This window comes from Propithecus coquereli, unplaced genomic scaffold (genome assembly GCF_000956105.1).
Source record: "Propithecus coquereli isolate 6110/MARCELLA unplaced genomic scaffold, Pcoq_1.0 Scaffold507, whole genome shotgun sequence".
Taxonomy (NCBI): domain Eukaryota; kingdom Metazoa; phylum Chordata; class Mammalia; order Primates; family Indriidae; genus Propithecus; species Propithecus coquereli.
The window spans coordinates 948,782-968,953 of record NW_012150919.1 but is presented as its reverse complement, the minus strand read 5'-3'; the positions used below and the strand labels follow the sequence as shown (position 1 = coordinate 968,953).

At 42.9% G+C, this 20,172-nt stretch overlaps 1 protein-coding gene across 1 annotated transcript in view; it reads right to left on the bottom strand.

The window, feature by feature from the left end:
• The window catches only part of ADAMTSL3 (ADAMTS-like 3), a 291,707-nt gene that overhangs the window by 269,746 nt on the left and 1,789 nt on the right, over nucleotides 1–20,172 (bottom strand). The window lies entirely within an intron of this gene.

Genomic DNA, 20,172 nt, shown 5'->3' with positions numbered 1-20,172 from the left:
AATTTTTATATTAATTACATGTTGAAATAATATTTGGATATATTAGGTAAAATAAAATGTAGTACTAAAATTAACTTTCACCTGTTTTTTTAAGCTCATTTTCATGGAGCTACTAGAAAATTTACAGTGACATATGTAGCTGGCATTACATTTTAATTGAACACTGCTGCTACATAGGATCCTGGAATAGTTCTTACTTCCCTGAAAGATTCGAGGAGAAGGAAACCCACTGATCCAAGACAAGCTGGTGTTTCCAACATCTTTACTCACCAAGATGCAGCCTTGGGTTCAAGACTAAGCAGATGATACCTAAAGAGGCTTCGGAATGGAATAACCAAGACCTCGTGGCATTGCAGACTGCATGCCTAAGAAGAGGTCCCTCCCCCACCATCAATTACTGGTGCTGATGAGAATGGCCATCAACCTCAAAGCAGGGTGAAAAACCTAACTGCAAGAACACACCATAGAAGAATCCCACAATGAAGCTGAACAACTAAACCATTCGATTCTTGAACAGGAAGCCATAAAACAGCACAAACATTCTAACCATAATGTCATATGCAACCTCAGACACAAAATGTCTTCCATTTCTTCCATTTTTAGCAGCTGCAATTTCAGTATAATTCAGACAGTGTGACTATATCTACTTCTTATCTTTAAATACTGTCTGACCATTACTTCAAATCTGTTTGTCCCCTCCCATGACAAGTTGAAGCCCATGGTAAAGAACTGACCGATGCAGTTGGTTGTGCTTAGAAGAAACTAAAACGTAAATGAATGACAAACCTTGTGAGAAAACCAGTCTATATCCTTGTTTAAAAACAGCTCTGTTCTGATGAAAAGTGTCTTTAAGTGTTCAGAAGGAAAAATGGTGTAGCTGCTCGAAGGCTCGCCTGCATCTACTCAGAGGTCTGTGACAGGTTGTAAAAGAGAGGCGTCTGCTACTTGGCTTAGGGCAGAGACCCAGGCTGTGGAGAAGAGGCCAGAGCAGGAGGAGGGAGGAGGGAGGACGAGCCAGCTGCCAGAGAGAGGTTGGAAAGAGCCCATCATGGGGCTTCTACACGTACCTGGGAAAGTCACAGGGAAAGGCAGTTTCATATTCCCGGGGCCTCACTCTCGCTTTGCCGTTCTCAGTGGAGATAAAAGAGAAGCCATTATACAGTATTAAATGCCTATGATGTGCCAGGCACTTACTAGATGCTTGGCATAGTTTGTCTAAATTAATCTCACATCAACCGTGCAAGGTAGTTATTATAATATCCCATTTTTTTTAATGAAAGGGGGAAAAACTGAGGTTCTGGAGGTAAAGAGAGCTATCTAATATCACAGTTAGTATGTGGCAGGGCCTGTCGGAAAACTTATTCATTTCCTCTACACAGAGCCATGCAGGATATCAAATGATTCTTCTTTGGGCAAAAAATAAATGAAGCTAAACATTTAGAGAAAATATAAGAGGAAATCTATGTGGCATCTAGATAAGAACAGATTTGTTTAAAAAGACAAACAAAAAGGGCTGGGCACAGTGGCTCACACCTGTAATCCTAGCAGGAGTGCAGTGGCTATAAGCAGGCACCATCATAGCTCACTGCAGCCTCGACTTCCTGGGCTCACGCGATCCTCCTGCCTCAGCCTCCCAGCAGCTGGGACTACAGGCACATGCCGCCATTTATATAAAGTTTTAGAAGTATAAAATAATATTATATATTTTGTCTAGGAATATGTAGTAAAAGTATAAAGAAAAAGAAGGGAATTATAAACTCAAAATTCAGGATATTCATTTCCTCTAGGGACAAAAGAGAGAGGAAAAGAAAATGTACCCAGGGCTTTGTGTTGACATTATTTTGTGAGCTGGGAGGTGGTACATGAGTATGTACTATATTTTTGTTTAATCCATTTAATTTTTAAATATTTACATAAAAATTTTTAGCAAATAAGCAGAAATCTCAACATCTATGAAACATAAGCAAGGATGCTCAAAAGATAAATTAATGCTGTCCTTGATAAGTTGTAAGCAGGTAATTATTGCTTTGGATTTCAAATCTACTAGGAAGTTCTAAGGTTGGAATACCAGCATGAGGTTTGCAGCTGGGAACATACGTATGGCCTAAAGTATTATTATGGGAGAGAGAAAACTTAAATATTTTTTCTAAAAGCAGAATGAGAAAACAAAGACAAAAAAGTTAGATTAAACAGTGTTGGGCTGTCAAAGGCTAAGCCAGGACTTTACGATGTTGCAAGGCCCAACATATAGCTGCCCCTGTATGAGAAAACCACAGCTGCCCCCGAACAAGAAGCTTGGGTTTTGAAAACTCGAGACAAGTGTAGAAAGGACCATGCCATGGTCAGCTGAGGGGCACTATTGAACTTGAGAGTGAGAGCAGGGCAGAGGCATAGGGCACAGCGTGGATGGGCGGGGAGCACGGCCGCATCAGGCACAGCAAGAGCACGTTCCGGCCATTCCACGCTACTCACATCCTGTTGTCTACTTGTCTCCCCAGCTCAACTTGAACTTCTTCCAGACACATAGCATGCCCTCAAATGAGTCCTCTCTATGTCCCAGGATCTGTGCGAGACAACGTGAGGGGCCCAAGGTAAAGCAGACACAGACCTCAAGAAACGGGGAAGAAAAATCAAATGTGGTGTCCAACAAGGGAGAAAAGACATGTATGGAAATAGCGCGATGACAACAAGGGGGACGTGTGTGGTCGTGAGAGGACTGAGGAAGACGGTGGATGTCTGAATCCTGAAGGATGGCCAGGATTAAGAACAGAAGGGCAAGCGGAGAAGGGATTGAGAGAGGGGAAAATAAGTAGGGGAAAACGTGGGGCAGCGTGTATTCAACGAGTACAGAGTAAGCGCACGATCAGCCCCACTGTTCGGAGGAAGCAGCAAGCCACCTGCCAGGTTGGAATAAGAACCCAAGAACACCGATCCTGATGGCCACACAGAGAAGGTCTGAGCAAGTATCCATTTTCTTTCATTCTCCTGACTAATGCTAGCTTGCTCTTGGCTCAAAGGAATGGCCAGTTTTGTTGAGCCAATACCTTAAATTGAATTTGTGGCCAAAATCCAAATATTTCCAAGTGAATTTCCCTGTATTCTTAAACCTCTGACAAAGATCAGGCGAGCTTCAATGGTCTTTCTGAGATGTCTTCCTCACCACTGGCAGCTTGGTCCACCTGACAGCAGGCTGAGTAGTGACCCAGGGAGAAAAGTGGATGGGAAGCAAATCGGCACAGAGTCGCATTTCTTTACAAGTTATAAACAACACATTTTTGTAACTGAAGAAATAAACATAGCTCACTTCTAAGAAAGCAAACATTTGTAGGAAAGTCATTAGATGACATCTGCTCTCTGATGGAAAATTGAAGGAAAACAGCACAATTCAGGCCAAGCCAAGGGAAAGACCAATTAGTATTACTTAGACTACAGCACTATCATGCTTCCTTGTATAATAAACAAACACTGAATCCTCTTTACCCTTTAACACCAATGTTCTCCAGTGGGAAGCCAAATTCTTCCCTCTTCCAACACACCAGTCATTAATTAATCTATTTCGCTGTGAGTGCCAACAGCAAGGACGAGTGATATTGGTGGGCTCCTTTGGCAGACCTCACAAATATCAGGAAAGAACAGTAAAAGAAATGGAATGGAAGGGTGGGATGGTGAAAGAGGAAGAAAAGAAAGAGAAAAAGCAAAGGAAAATGTGCCCAAGGTCATAACAGGTAGAGCACCTTAGCTATCACCCACTGGCCCCAAGCCACAGGTTGTCCAGAGCAAGATATCAGGTGAGTTATGGGTGTAGGTCTGCTCTTACCTCCGACCCTCACTTGTTCTGCGACCCTTAGGCAGGTCTGTCTTGGGTTCCATGATCTCTAGTGTTCTGCTTATCCCATCCATGATTCTCTAAATCAACTGGCCTATCATACACCATGCCACAGAGAACACACAGCAGCCTGCTATGTGCAGTCGGGAGCCCTCCCCCAGAGTCACAGAGTCAAGATGTCAGCATTCAGGCAACTGACACAACTGAGCCCCCCTACCCAGAAACTGTGCAAAATGACCAAAGAAAAATAGAACAAAAGAAGTCACTAAGGGCAAAATTTTAAATGTCCATTCTTAAGTGGTGAAGTATTATGGGGAGTAAATACGATTCTGAAAGGACCCTTGATATGGAGGGCTGGCAGCTGGAGACCATGATGGGGGACAGGGGAGATGGGAAGAGCTTCACTGGAAGTCTCCCTCTTGCCAGGGACCCATATGGGTCAGAGGGGCTGGGAAAGCCAGGGGGCCACACCAAAGTGAGAGCCTGTAGATAAGGCTGCCCATGACTCCGGTTTCCAGTTTCCAGTTAGCCTTTTTAGGGTGCTGAATGAATAAAGTCACAATAAAAAACTATATGGTCAAGAGTGATATTCAAAATATTTAATAACCAATAAGGCACAGGCACCGGTCAGTCAGACAGTTTACATATGTATACTATATATCTATATATATATAGTAGGACTGAAAATAATATTTGAAGAAATCATGGCTGAAAATTTTCCAATTTAGGGGAAAAGCCTAAAACTAAAAAGATTCCAGAATCTGTATCCCTAAACAATATAAACCCAAAGAAATATGAGAAGACACATCACCATCAACATTTGAAATCTAAGGACAAACAAAAATCTAAAACTCAGCTAGAGAGAAACAATGCATTACCTATCAGGGAAAAACAATTTGAATGACAGTGGATCTCTCATCTGAAACCACAGAGACCATAAGGAAGTAGTGCAGCATGTTTCAAGTGCTGGGGAAAAAAAAGAACTGTTAACTTCGAATTCTATATCCAGCAAAAATATCCTTCTAGAATCAAGATATTCTTAGGTGAAGGAAAACTAAGAATCTGTCACCAAAAGGCCCCCCCCTTAAAGAAGAGATAAAAGAAGTGTTCCAAAAAGAAAGGGTATGATAACAGAAAGAAGCTTCAGACCTCTAGGAAGGAAGAAAGAACAGTGTAATGGGTAAAAATAAGGGTAAACATAATGGAATATCTTTCTCTTAATGAGATTTTTAAAAAATGTTTTGACAGTTGAAACAAAAATTAAGCCATCTGATGTGGTGTTCCGTGCATGTTGTGAACATATTTAAGATAGCTAAATTTAAAAGGGGGAAGGATAAAGGGATCTAAACAGAGATTATGCTTCTACACTCCACTTGAAGTGGAAATGTTGACATCAGTAGACTGTAATAATATAAAGCAATCCAGAGAAAAAACAGAGAGAGATATAAAGAGAGACAGAAATTCAAAACTTCTGTAGATAAATCAACACGGAATCCTGAAAAAATGTTCAGGTAACCCATAGTAAGGCAAGAAAAGGGAAACAGTAGAACAAGAAACAGAGGGAACAAAGAGAAAACAAATTTTAAAATGATGAAGTAAAGCCCTAACATAGCAATAATTATTTTTAATATAAACAGTCAAAATACAACAAATACACCAGTACACCAGACAGAGACTGACAGGATGGATTTTAAGAAAACATGACTCAACTATATGCTCTCTACAAGAAACTTGCTTTAAGTATAATATAGGCAGGTAGAAAGTAAAAGGATGAAAACACATATATTATGCTAATACTATATTTAATAGCAATTTTTAAGAAGGAGTGGCTACATTAACACCCGAACAAGTAAATTATCAGGGACACAGAGGAGTATTCCACCAAGAAGACATAGGCACACCAAATATGTATGCACCAAATGACAGAGCTTCAAAATACTTGATGCACAAACTGATAAAATTGAAAATAAAAACAGATCCACAGTTATACTTGAGGATTTTATCACCCCTGTCTCTAGCTGAATAACTAGACAGAAAATCAGCAAGTATATAGAACAACTAAATAACGTCATCAACCAATAAAATCTAATTGACATCTAAACAACACTCCACCCAACAACAGCAGAATACACTTTTTTTCCCCAAGAGTGTCCATGAAAAGTTCACCAAATAAACCATATTCTTGGACAAAAAACAAACCTCAATGAATTTAAAAGAATTAAAATCATACACAGTGTGTTCTCTGACCACAGTGGAATCAAACTAGAAATCAGTTAACAGAAAGGTAACAGGAAAATCTCCCAACACTTGGAAACTAAATAACATACTTCTAAATAATCCATGGATCAAAGAGGAATTCTCAAAGTATCTTAGTCCATTTGGGCTGCTTTAACAAAATATGATAAACTGGGTAGCTTATAAACAATAGAAATTTATTTCTCACATTTCTGGAGGCTGAGAGGTCCAAGGTCAAGGTGACAGCAGGTCCAGTCGCTGGTGACAGCCCACTCTGGTTCACACATGATGCTTTCTTGCTGTGTTCTGTGTCTTCACGTGGTGGGAGAGGCAAACGAGCTGCCTTTGGCCTCTTTTATAAAGGCACTAATCCCACTCGTGAGCGCTCTGCCCTCATGACTTAATCACCTCCCAAAGGTCCCACCTCCTAATACTCTAATACCCTCACTTTGGGGGATAGGACTCTAACATGATGGGGGGGACACAAACATTCAGACCATAGCACAAAAGAGGTTTTTAAAATACAAAGAAATAAATGAAAATGAAAGTAAAACATATCAAATTTTATGGTGTGGCAAAACCAGTTACAGACAGAGAAATTTATAACATGAAATGCTTATATTAGAAAAAAGAAAAGATCTCAAATAAATAACCTAATTCCTACCCCAAGATAATGGAAAACTTTTGGGAAAAATCCCAAAGTAACCAAAAGGAAGAAAATAATAAAGATAAGACCAAAAATAACTGAAATAGAAAACAAAAAAACAATAGCAGAAATCAATAAAACAAAAACCTGATTCTTTTAAAAGATCAACAAAACAATAAACTGACACAGAAAAAAAGCAAACAATACTGAAAAGTATAAAAGCAAAACGATACAAACTTCCAGTACCAGGAATAAATGGATATCAGTACAGATGCTGTAACCGTTAAAAGTATAATAAGAAAATGCTACAAACAATTCCACATGCATAAATTCAACAATTTAGACAAAATGGACCAATTCCTTGTAAACCAGAAATTACCAAAACTTACCCAATATAAAATAGATAATTTGAATAGCACTAAAACTATTAAGGAAATTGAGTTCATCGTTCAAAACCTGCCAAAGAAGAAATCTCCAGGTTTCACGGGAGAATTATGCCAAACATTTAAAGAAGAAGTAACACCAATTCTACACAATCTCTTCTGAAAACAGAAGAGGAGGGAACGCTTCCCAACTCATTTTATGAAGATAGTATTGACACCAGACACTGACAGTAAAAAATAAAGAAAACTACAGATTAATATCTGTCATGAATTTAGATGCAAAAATCCTCAACAAAATACTAGTAAATAGAATTAAGCAGTATATAAAAAGAATGACACACCTTGACCAAGTGGGGTTTATTTCAGGGATGCAAAGCTGGTTCAATACTTGAAAATCAATCAATGTAATATATCAAATCAACAGGGTAAAGAAGATAAATCACATGATCATATTAATTGATGCAGGAAAAAGCATTTGGAAAAATTAAACACCTATTCATAATAAAAAAATCTTCCAAGGACCTTATCTTGGGACCAGAGTGTGGAGGGGAACATACAGCTAGGCCATTCAAGGATCTCCCAGTTTCACCAGACATCAAGGCAGCACATCAAACTGGGTCTTGATTTTAGGCATTACATCACATAGTCTATGTCGAGAATCCTGAGGAATCTATAAAAAGACTCCTAGAACTAATACGTGAGTTTGTAAAGGTTGCAGCACCCAAGATCAACACATAAAAATTAGTTGTATTTCTGTGTATTAGCAACTAACAGATGGGTAACGAAATGAAAAACCCAACACCATTTACAGTTACTCCAAAAAAGAAAAAATGAAATACTTAGGTACAAATCTAACAAGGCAAGTTCAGAATTTTACAAAATACTTATGAAAGAAATCAAAAAACTTCTAAATAATGAAGAGACAGACCATACTCACGGGTTGGGAGGACTCAACATAGTAAAAATGTTTATCCTCCCCCAACGTGATCTATAGGTTTAACACAATTCCTATCAAAATTCCAGCAAGATTTTCTTTGTATATATAAACAAGCTTACTCAAAAATTTATATGAAAATGCAAAGGAATTAGAATATTTGAAACAATTTTGGTAGAGAAGAATAAAGTAAGAGGAATCACTCTACCTGATTTTAAGACTTACTGTGTAGCTGCGGAATCAAGATAGTGTGGTACTAGAGGACAGTCAGCACATGGATCAATGGAACACAACAGACGGTACGGAAATGAACCCACATAAACACTCTCAACTAACTTTTCATAAAGGAGCAAAAGTAGCCTAATGGAGGAAGAATAGTCTTTCCAACAAATGATGATTGGATGTCTATAAGGCAAAAGTGAGTCTTAACCTTAATCTCATACCTTATACAAAAATTAATTCAAAATAGATCATGAATTCAAATTTGAAATATAAAACTATAAAACTTTTAGAAGAAAACATAAGAGACAATCTTCAGGACCAAGGACTAGGCGAAGAGTTCTTAGCCATGACACCGAAAACTGTGATCCGTAAATGGAAAAAAACAAATGATCAATTGAACTTCACCCAAATTTAAAACTTTTGCTCTGCAAAAGACCCTAATAAGAGGATGAAAAATCAAGCTAGAGAGCAAGAGAAAAATGTTTACAAACCATGTGTCCCATAAAGAAAATCCTAGCACACCAAGGAAACTAGAACTCTTTGGACACACCCACCTGACAAAGAAAAAGCAGGGAAGAACCCACGAGCTCTAAATGCCACACACAGATGAGGACTCCCTTGCACTTCTACGGCCAGTTCTAGTCTCGTATCAGTTTCCACTAAGGTCGCCCTCGTCCTTGACCAGGGACTGTCAGTCAATGGATTCATTAACTGAGTCTCGGAATTATGTGCTAATCCCAGTCTTACATTACAAGACAGAGCTCTGAGCTCCAGGAGTACTTCCACATGACAGTTTTCTTAAAAAGACGCCCGTGTCCTGTGTGCCATGTGCCTTTTGAAGGACAAGCTTCCCTTGGTTATTCCTAGAGTGGAAAAAAACTGTTAACATCTATCTAGGACACCACTCCAGGGCTGGCCAAGGAAGCATGTTGGGAGCCAAGGCTTACTCAATACACTCTGTGTCCTGGGATGGGCATCAAAGCGGATCAGCAGACAATACGGAACAAACCCGGCGGTGAGGCCAACAAGGACATGGACACCACCTTGGCCTGTTACACTGAAGGGACTCACCGATGCTCCACTAAGGAAGGACTGTGGGCAGCATCAGTGTGTCACCTGTGTTGCTCCATGTATGTACACATATGCATGTGTGCCTCTCTATTTGCTTTATCGATTAACTATATAACAAACCGGCTCATTCATTCCATGGTGTAGGTTGGGTTTTTCTCCCTCTCCCCCAAAAGTTCTCAGTTATCTTTCCAAGTGGCTGCTTGCTCAGCATGCTGGTTAGGAGCCATGAGACATCAGCAGTCATCTGCCAGGTATGTAGGTATGCACCTAGGTAAACAGCCTCCCCTCAGATAGGGCCTGAACAGAGCCCTCCAGAGCATGGCCGCCTGCCACGCCACGCGTTCCTCCCCTGCTCCGTGCACCAAAATGCTTTCCTGGCTCTGACAATAGAAGCTGCTAATGCATCCCAGAAAGTGTTTACAGATTGTGCAGCACGAGCGCTCCGCCTCTGGAGCTGTGAACCATGATGCCTGCCACATGCTGGACCTCCCAGGGATGGGAGGGAGAGCTCCACGATCAGCTCAAAGCCACCAGGATACCAGGGTCTGGGAGGGTCTGCTTCCACCAGAGGGTCATGCGAGAGGGGCCATTAGCTGCCACTGTCCCACTGACCACTGCTCCTTGTAAAGGAGATTCTGTGTTCTAAGTGTGAAGTGTTTGCCCCGAAAGGAATTTGGTTTGAGCATCCAAAGGGCATTGCTTCATCTGCCCATCCCACCCTCTCCCTTTCTCTTCTCTCTCACCGTGAGCAAAGCATGACCACAAACTATTGCCAACAAGTGGGCAGCCCTTCCTCCAAAAGGCCAGTGCTACCCCTGGCATTCAGGCTGGCTTCTTTCCACCACTGGCTTGGATCTTCACCCCAGCAAACGGGTGTGTCATCCCTTAGCTTCCTAGGGAAGAGGGTCTTCACAGGCCCTGCCTCCACCCAACAGAAGACGCCAACGGTGCTTCCTCCTTTCCAAACTCCCCCGGAGTCCCATCTTCTAGATGCCCCTGAGCACCAGCAGGTTTTGCTTACCATTTGGTCACCCGCTTCATTGACACCTTATTTTGTTAGATTCTAACCTATACAGGTCCGTCTTTTCACAAATTATAGACTCACAGTGTATCCATTTTATAATATAGCTTAAAATGTACCCCTAACAGACCTGCCAACCCTCAGAATTCCCTGCTCTGATTACCAAGGTGGTCACTTCTATTTGGATTGAAGGGTGACAGAAGTTCAAAATGTCCAAACTTCTATCAAGTTAACATTTTTTTAGCCAAATCAAATGCTGATGAGTATATGGTGAGTAAGACCCTCTCCCAGGCTACTAGTGGTACCACTTGGTAATAAAGAAACATATTTGTGAACAAAGATGTTGACTATCCCATTGTCGATAATGTTGGAGAAACCAAAAAGCAACCCAGAAGCAAGATCAGCAGACGGGGAAGTGGAATTCAATCTTACCCAACAGCTAGGCCCATTATCCCTCTAAGGAGAGAATTATCCTTGTTTACGAAAACAACTAGGCAAGCATTTGGGAGAAGATGAGCTCCTGAGGACACAGATCAGTAAGAGACAAGGAAACAAAAAAGGTAGCCTGCTCCCCACTGGCACTAAATAGGAATTAGTGCGGGAGTGAGCAGAGAAAAGACGAGAGAGAACATGTGTGGGCAGTAGAACAATATTCCTAATTTGGAGAATACAACTTATTGTCAAATATCCGTGAAAATTTACAAAAATGTCAAATTGTCAAATATCCTTGGGACACACATGAAATTGAGCACTTTAATACATTTCAAAAATTAAAACTAATAAAAGCCACATTCTCTGAAGAGAGAATAAATCAGAAATTAATAGCAAAATAACTTAAAAAATTGTTTGAAAAATTATAAAACATTTCCCTTTGCCCTGTCCTATCAAATGTTTAACTTTTCATAAAATAGAAGGTTTCTAGGAGTATAAATACAATTTTTTATACTGATCAAAATTAATTAAAGCAGGAGAAATCCTGAATAAATCAACAATGATACAAAAAGTAAATAAGTTGTCAAAGAAATTCTCTCCCAAAAAGGTTCTGTGCCTCCTTTACATTATTGGCAAGTTCTTTCAAACCTTCAAGGGGCGGGTTACTTCAGTGCCATTTAAACTGACCCAGAAAAGGAAAAATTATGGAAAGTGCCCTAATTCATTCTATGAGGTTAGCAAAAATCTTGATATAAAACCCTCAAAAATATAGTACAAACCAACATTTTTTATGAATACAGATGTAGTAATTTTCAATAAAATATTTGCAAACCAAATCCAGCTGAATATTAAAAAGACAATATATCATGGCCAAGTACAGTTAATGCCAAGAACACAAGGATGATTTAATATCAGGAAACCTATTACTACGATTCCTCATGTTACTAGGTCAGAGGAGTAAAATAATATGAACTTCTAGACAGCCTTGAAGAACCCTGGTAAGCACGCAGCATGCTGGGGATCACAGCTTTCTCGGTGCCCCATTAGCAGCAGTTGGTTCCACCGGGGAGGACACCGCCCAGGAGAGCAGAGTTACACCAGGCAATGGGTCTAGCTACCCGGTATCCGCCCAGTACACACGAGTAGGCAGAGAATAGGGGGTCCTATTACCAGAGCAGTGTTTTTTCAAACTGCAAATACATCCCATTAGTGGGTCATAAAATTAATCAATTAGATCTTAATCATCTATTTTTTCATGGAATTGAATAAAATGGGATGAAAAAGAAAAGCAAATAGAAAGGATAAATATTATTTCCTGAAACTTTTGCATAAATAATATGAAAAACATATATATAGTCATGATGTGAAATGTATTTCTTCCCATGAATTACGACAAAAAGTTCAAATAACACCACTGACCTAGGGGGTCAAGATGAATCATTTCTGTATTTCTACTGCCACAGACTTGGGTTTAGAAGTCCACGATCTCGGTTCTGCCACGGTGTCTGGCTCATCCTACCGCGAATTTTCTTTTCTCTAGAGTGACATCTTCCCTTCATTTTCAGCTTTCAAAAGTCGGTGAGGACTTCGAGAGAGCTCTTCATTAGGGACGGGGCTGCTCTCCCACCCCACTCACCCCTCGTCCCACTTCACCTCCAGCTGTCTCCCCGCCATGGGAGGCTAGACAGTAACCTTCTGCATCAACGAGGTTCCCCCTTCAAGTCTTCATCCCTTGCCATTTTTGGTGCCAAAATGGGCCTCTTTGGGGACAATCTTCCAAGTCCCACACAGGGCTCCCAATTTCACTGTTCTTAGACAGCACAGTGATGACCGTCATCCTTACAGAAATCTCTGTCCTGCTCGCAATTTAGGGAGATACACGTCAGCCTTCAGAACCCTCCCTTTCTCCGACCTAGACTTCACAGCACTCAAAAGCCGGGCATGGTGGCGCATGCCTGTAGTCCCAGCTGCTCGGGAGGCTGAGGCAGGAGGATCGCTTGAGCTAGAGTTTGAGGTTGCTGTGAGCTAGGCTGACGCCACAGCACTCTAGCCCGGGCAACAGAGCAAGACTGTCTCAAAAAAAAAAACCAAAAAACAGAATCTCTCACTAACAAAATTTCTTTAACCTTACTGCCAACTATTGCAAGGTAAGAGTACACATTCATGGAAACTTTCTGGATGGCAACTTGTAGTATAAATCAAAGATCTTAAAATTTCACATACTTTTTGACCCCTATATCATGTCTCAACAAATACATTTTTCTAGAAATGTCTTCAAAGCAAATAATCACAAATTTGAGCAAAGATGGATCTGCAAGTGTATTTATAGCAGCATTATTTGCAACAGCAAAAAAAAACTGCGACCAGCCTAAATACTCAGTGGTGAGGAACTGGTTAACAAAGCGTGACACAGCCAAGTGATGCAATACTATGAACACATTAAATATGATTATAGGAAAATATTTAATGACATCTAAAAATATTCCTCACAATGTTAAATTTTTTAAAAGTAGTTATCAAAATAGAGTATATTAACTTTTAAAAAGATACATATATGTTAATTTCTAAGAATATTGGAAATATATCAACAAAATCCTAATGTTAGTAGAATTAAAGGTGATGTTTATTTCCATCTTTGTCCTTTCCTATATTCTCCACATGTTTGTAATGAATATGTTTTATGTTTTTAAATCAGGAAAAAGAACACATGAAAGCAATTTCAAAAGACAGTGTGAAGAGAATTTAAAGAGCCCCTTAATGCTGTAAATAATTCTTTATTACTAGAGTTATTCTTCCTTGTTTTCAAATTATTTTCAAAATAAAATGCTGTTATATTTATAAATGAAGGCCTGGAGAACAAAAGCATTTCTGAGCATCTGACCACAATAATTTACAGCATACGTTGGCTGGAGCTGCTCAGTGCCGACCAATTCCAGAAAGTAACTGCGTGAAACACTTGGAGAGGAAACTGCTTTATGCTTCCATGCTATTTATGGAAATTAGCATCTCTATAAAAATAAACTGAAAGCAATCATAATCATAAACCTTGAAATGTGGTTTCCATAAGATGTTAGCTTCGGTGCTTTAAGATCCATTAGTAACGCAATGGAGGAACACTGTCTACTTTTCTGTTATGAAACAATTACGTATAATTGGCTTTTTTCTTTCATATCTTCGATCTCTCCCTTTCTCCTGGCTGCTTCCCTTCTGGAGTACAGATAATCTGAAGCAAACTCTGCTAAGAAAAACCTTTCTAATAATCCCGTTTCCCTCTCAAACAGTATCACACACTTCCCGTATTCAGCGCCTCACCTGCAATATACATCATCCCCGAAACTCCTCCTCCAAATGTAACCAATCATTTCCCAAGATCAGGGTGAATTTTCACCTTCATGTGCCCCTAAAACTTGTTCAAGACCTGAAGGAATTTTCAATGCCTCCCTCTGTCTCAATCCCACATAATCACTTACCAAGTTCTATTCCTTGGGCTCCTTGGGCTCTAAAATAGTTCCCATAGTCCTTCCCTCCTGTCTGCCATGAACCCTCCATCCAGTTTGCACTTGAAAACTGTGCTGAAGGTCTCCCCTTGCCAGCCTGGACCCTGCTCTTCCAACGCATGGTGTCAATGGAAACCGAGAGAAGGAGACAGGCGTAAGAGGCACGTCCAAGGTGGGACAACGGGAGTGAGTGGCAGAACAGGTACAGGGCAGGGCAGGGCGACAGAGAAGGAAGCACAGAGAGTGATGCCAGCATCTGGCTCGAGTGACTGTGGATGGAGAACATGGGCACAGGATGGACAGCGGGTGACAGGGAGGACTGTAGCTGGGAAGCATTGTTTCTGAGGCTACTGGGGACATTCTAGTGGCGGTGGCAGTGGCTCATGAATATATCAACCCATAGCTCACTGAAGAGGCAAAAAGACGCCTCTCCGAGGTACTGAGTCTCTTCCATGCAGGAGGAGCCCTGGAGCTACAGAAAAAAAGAAAAGAATGAAGCAAAAACAAAACAGGGTTATCAAGATTGTGTTTTATTTTCAGTGTTTATGTTTAACGGCTAATGGAGAACTTTTTATCTTTTCGGTGTATATAATCCTATTGGAAGAGAAGCTCAAAAGTTTAAATTTCAGAGGCTGCATCATTGTGAGAAACTGGGTCTCCATATGATGAACCCCAAGCAGGAGCCTCTGGAGAGAGAATCAGGGCGACGGAGGCGTACGGGGAGAGCGCACGGAGCAGGAGGGGAGAGGACACAGGGCAGAGCTCTGGAATTGAGTGGCGCTTTTTTTCAGAGGGAAGGTCTCGCTCTGCCACCCAGGCTGGAGCACAGTGACATGATCGTAGCGCACCGCAGCTATGAAATGAAAAGGAAAATGAAGAAAAAGAGAAACATCATAGAGACTGGGAGTACCTGCAAGCAGAGACTGACCACCCCCTCCCCAGAGGGACACCTGCTTAGACAGTGGGTCCACGGGTCTCTCCCTGGGTCTAGCAGAGCAAGGAAAGGAGAATCGAAGGGAGCTGGCAGGACAGAGAGAGGAGGTCGCATGAAAGCCTCCGGTCTCCCCACTGTTGGGAACAGCAAGGTGCGCGCATTTCCTATCGGTCAAGGGCACAACACCAAAGGGAGCTGGGTGTAAGGCTGCAGGCTAGGAGAGAAGACGCCAGCAGCAAGCAGCAAGCAAGAGCTGGACCACCTGCTATAAGGAAGGTCCTGCAAAGCCCTCTGAAGACCTCACACCTGCCACGGCGGGGGCAGAGTGGTTGCAGAGTGGTCGGGGGAGCCAGAGCGGCAGTGGCAACTGCCAAAGAGAGGGATCCAGTGGAGGAAAAGAGTCATTTGCCCTTCTCCCCATCCCGTATCCTTGTTTCCTACCCCTGGAAAGATGGATCCGGAAAAAATAAGAGGACAGAGTATCTCAGAGCCAGTCCCCACCACCCCCTCGCCATGCCGTGGTAAGGGAAAAAGAGAGTAGACCATAGCCCTGTCCCACTGCGGGTACCTGGAGCCATGCATCAAGCCTGGACTAGACGGAAGGGAGACGAGATTTCAATCGAGTTGACAGCCAAAATTTTTAATCAAACTGGACTTTTAATACCTGAAAGTGCATCTTCCTAAGATTTCATTAAGGGATGAGAAAGAGGGATTTGACAAGGCCTGGCTGGACCAGTGATTGGTATGCCTCACTGAGCTGAGACTTCTCAATAAATCTGTGTCTCTCAGAGGCCCCAATCTCCCAGATCCCCCAAGACGGGGCAATACGCGTAGACATCCAGGCCATGATTACCAAGGAGCTACCCTAGCCAAATCCAGGCTGACCTAACGGGAATTCTATGCCGTGTCAGAGTCAGGGCTAGCCCGAGCTGATTTACCCCGAGAGAAAGTTCTCCAAACCCTGATCAGGCTGACTTCCCTGGGATCCCGTGAGTGGCATGATCAAGGGTGACAGCAGCATCGTGGGGAACTGGGGGAACCTGCACGGTGAGATCGCTGGGAATATAAGATCGTCGTGGAAGATGAGCAAGAGGCCTACGTCATGCCACCAGCATTCAAACAGCACTTCTGTCCTTGTGCCAACGCTGATTTTGCTGGCCTCTCTCAGCACCTATAGCTGCATAGGGGACGGAAAAGGGATGCCTGTGTTGGCAGCAGCGGGGAGGGCACGATTTAAAGCCCACCTCTGACATCCCGTATTAGTTTCCTCTTGCTGCTGTAACAAATTATCACAAATTTAGTGCCTTAAAACAACACAAGTTTATTCTTTTACAGTTCTAGAGGTCAGAAGTCTGAAATACATTTTTGCAGCACTAAAATCAAGGTGTCACCACGGCCAGTTACCAGTGAAGACTCCAGGGGAGAATCCATCACTTGTCACTTCTCACTCCTAGAGGCTGCTGGCGTTCCTCGGCTCCTGGTGCATCCCCCCGGGCTCTGGCTTCTGTGGCAGCATCTCCAGCTTCCTCTGTCCTGACTCCCCCATATCCCTCTTACAACCACTATGGCGATTGCATAATTTGGGATAATCTCCCCACCTCAGGATTCTTAATTATATCTGCAAAGTCCCTTTTGCCATATTAGGGAATATTTATTGGTTCTAGGAATTAGGACGTGGACATATTTGGGGGCCATGATTCAACTTGTCACAATCCCACAGGCTTCCACACTCTGCCTGGCAGCCCCACTAGTATTATGATCAAGGAAACAGGAGCTGAAAGGACGTATACCCAAGACCACGTGGCCTTCTGTGCCTATCCTCTGCAGGATCAGCCTCCTGCACCAGCCTCCAGCCTCAGGATTAGAAACAAGACATGAAACCATTCTGTCTTACACTTATGCGCTAACAAGACCCAGGGGACAGGAGCTGAGCCAGTTCAAACTTGCTTATTTTACAAATCGTGTTTTCAAATTTTCAAAATCCTCCCTGCATAGGACGTCACCAGAGTTACAAGACAACTCTTCCAAGAAGCCTCCCAGAACCTCTTCATCCAAAGGTCTCCTGCCTTTCAAAACTGTCACTTTGAGGAACCTGTTCCAACAGATGTCTATGAACTTGGCAGAGGAGTGATCAAAGATTAAGTCGTCCTTCTGAAGAAGCCATCCCGCCCAGAGTCACCAGGGGGCGGGGGACAGGGTTTGCCAGAGAATCTAAGCAGTACAGCACCTCACCAGAGGAACCCATGGTAGGGGCCACTAGGGTATGCAAGAGGCCACCTGGATATGATTATTTAAAGAGACAAGCTGCATGACCAGTGCTAAAACCATTTCTGAAGGAACTTTCCAGAGAGCTAGAAAGCTATCCTGTGACTATTAAATTAGTAAACAGATGAGGTGGTTTGTTTTTCTCCTGCGCCAGAAAAAAAAAAACAAGGGGCAAGTTGTAATTCGGGGGACAATTGACACAGGACTCATCCTCAAGGTGTCAGGATAAAGTTCGAAAAGTTCTCAAATAGTTCAGCCTGGAAGAGAGTTGGAACAGCAGCTACTGTCGTCCCTGGGAAGATCAAGGTCCCTTAGGAAAGGGCTGGAGCAAGAGGAAGCTTCCAGGGCCTGTGAGACAGGAAGAAGGGAGCCTTTGCAGCTGTCTGGGTGAGGGGAGCAGTGAACTCCTCCAGGGATGGTCAAGAACGCGTCAAAAACAAGGAATCGCCAGTCTCATACATCGTTCTGCAATCTATCGCCATCAGTTGTGGGCAGTGAACGTAAGAGTTTAAGTTTTGGCTGGCTTAATAAAGAAAATATATTTTTTATTAATTAGTTAGAACATCTCATGCTCCTTACAGCTCAGCCTCGCAGGTCTATTAGTTTTCTGCCAACCTCTGCTGGCAGCACTTAGGAGGCCAAGGACGGTATTAGAGAACAGATACTGTGAGCCCCGCCCAAGCGCTAAAATCACCAGACACCTCAGAAGGGCGTTTGTGCATCAAACCCAGGCTGACCCTAAGAGATAACCAGTGTCCAACCCACGGGCAGGGCCCAGGACTGACCTACCCTTCACTAGAACATTCTCTCAGGGCCCACAGTGAGATGAGCCTGGCCACACCCACCCTCACCTGCAGGAACCTCCCCTGAGAAGACAGAGCCCCGTCTCCTTCCATCCTCCGCAGCGCCTGCTCTCCTCGGCTGATACCTCTCGAGCGCCCCCTGCAGCCCCGAGGCCCCAAATACAGGCGCTGAGCTCCCTTCCAACCTCTAATGCCAACAAGCCGCAGCAACGGCAGAAAGCTGACATTTATTGTGCACTTATTAGGCGCCAGGCACTGTTTTGTTTTGTTTTACTTTTTTCCACTTCACAATGGATTAACTCCTCCAAACAATTCTTTGAGACAGATACTATTAATACCTCCTCTTACAGATGTGGAAACTGAGATGTGATGCTGAGATGTTTGTGTGACACAGTAACGCAGCGGTGGAGCTGGGAATCGAACGGCGGGTGGCGTGAATGATGAAGACCACTGGTCCCAAGTCTCCATTCGTGACCTCATGTGCACACGGCCCCGATACATGGAAAGGGCACCGCCGCAGGCGCACAGATATGGGAAAATCTGAAAGAGGTCAGTGAGTGATTCAAGCTGGGCAAACGCTGCCCTTGGCCAGAGGTCAACTGACTGCCTCAAAGCACATTTCAATTTTATAGGGTGAAAGAAGGAAAAAAGAAACATTGTGCCTTGAAGCCTCAGCCCCATTTGACCAGGAACGAATCTCTGAAGCCCTCGTCGCCTATTTCAGATCCGCTGACGGGACGGAAATGTAAGTCTCCAGCCTTTTACCTCAACACTCACTCGCTGGCCAGAGAAACCCTAAAATCATCCCGAAAATACTTAGCAAAAGAAATCTATTAAAATGTAATTATGGGGCAGCATCAATAAAACGGGTTAATGGGGGAGAAGATGTATCTCGCCGACCAGTTCTGTGTGAGTCACAGAATTCATGGGGCACTGGAGCCAAAAGAGGCCTTAAAGACACTAAGTCCAAGAGAGAGAAACGAGAAGCAGAGAGTCTGATTAATTTATCCCAGGGTGTATATCTTCATTCATGCGTGCATGCTTATTTAACAGGCATCTAAGCCCTTAAGTGCCAGGCCCTTTGCTCGACCCTGAGAGTACACAGGCCACCGAGCCGTGTGTGTGAGAAGCTATGTCTGCAGGGAGGGGTTGCCTTGTTTTAATTCACACAAGACATTATATGGGACCAGCAGCAGCCCTTGAGCCCTTGGACACAACACTAAGATGTGCTCTGCCTTAGATGTGGGGCTGAAACTGCTTGGCTGAATCCAGGCTGCAAACATATTTGTCTGGCTTTCAATGCTTTAAAAGCTGGGAGATTTTATAAGAAATCTGGATGATCTAGCTATCTTGAAAAAGAGGAAGATCTGGCAATCTTGGGCTTGCGCGCCCACTTAGCAATGATCTGCTGGAATTGAGTAGAGGCTGCTCTTAACAGACGAGCGTGCGTTCTCCACTTTGCCATGGTCTCTGTCACTCCCTGTTGTCTCTTAGGCAATGCCAGCTACACTCCCTTGTTTGAGTCTGCCCTGTAGGCAAATAAGGGTGCAATGCACGAGCTGGGTCCTCCCAAGTTGGTTGGAAAAGACAGAAGTCTAAAGAGAGGACTGCAAAACAATGAGATGTGTGATGACAAAAGTAAACTGAGAATACTTATTTAGTGGCCAAGCCAGGGCCAAAACCTGGCTCTGCCCAGTCACTGTGTCCTGGCCTGCGGCAGCCCAGCCTCTACTGTGCACATGCAGGTAGCATTCTAGTCTGAAAGACAGGGTCCACAAGAGCCCCAAGTCATTGCCAGTACATGCTATCCATAGTGCTATCAGACCCTGCTCGGGATTCAGAGAGAACCCAAGGGATTTGGACCATCCTTACAGCTAACCCAACCAGAAATACCATTGGCTGG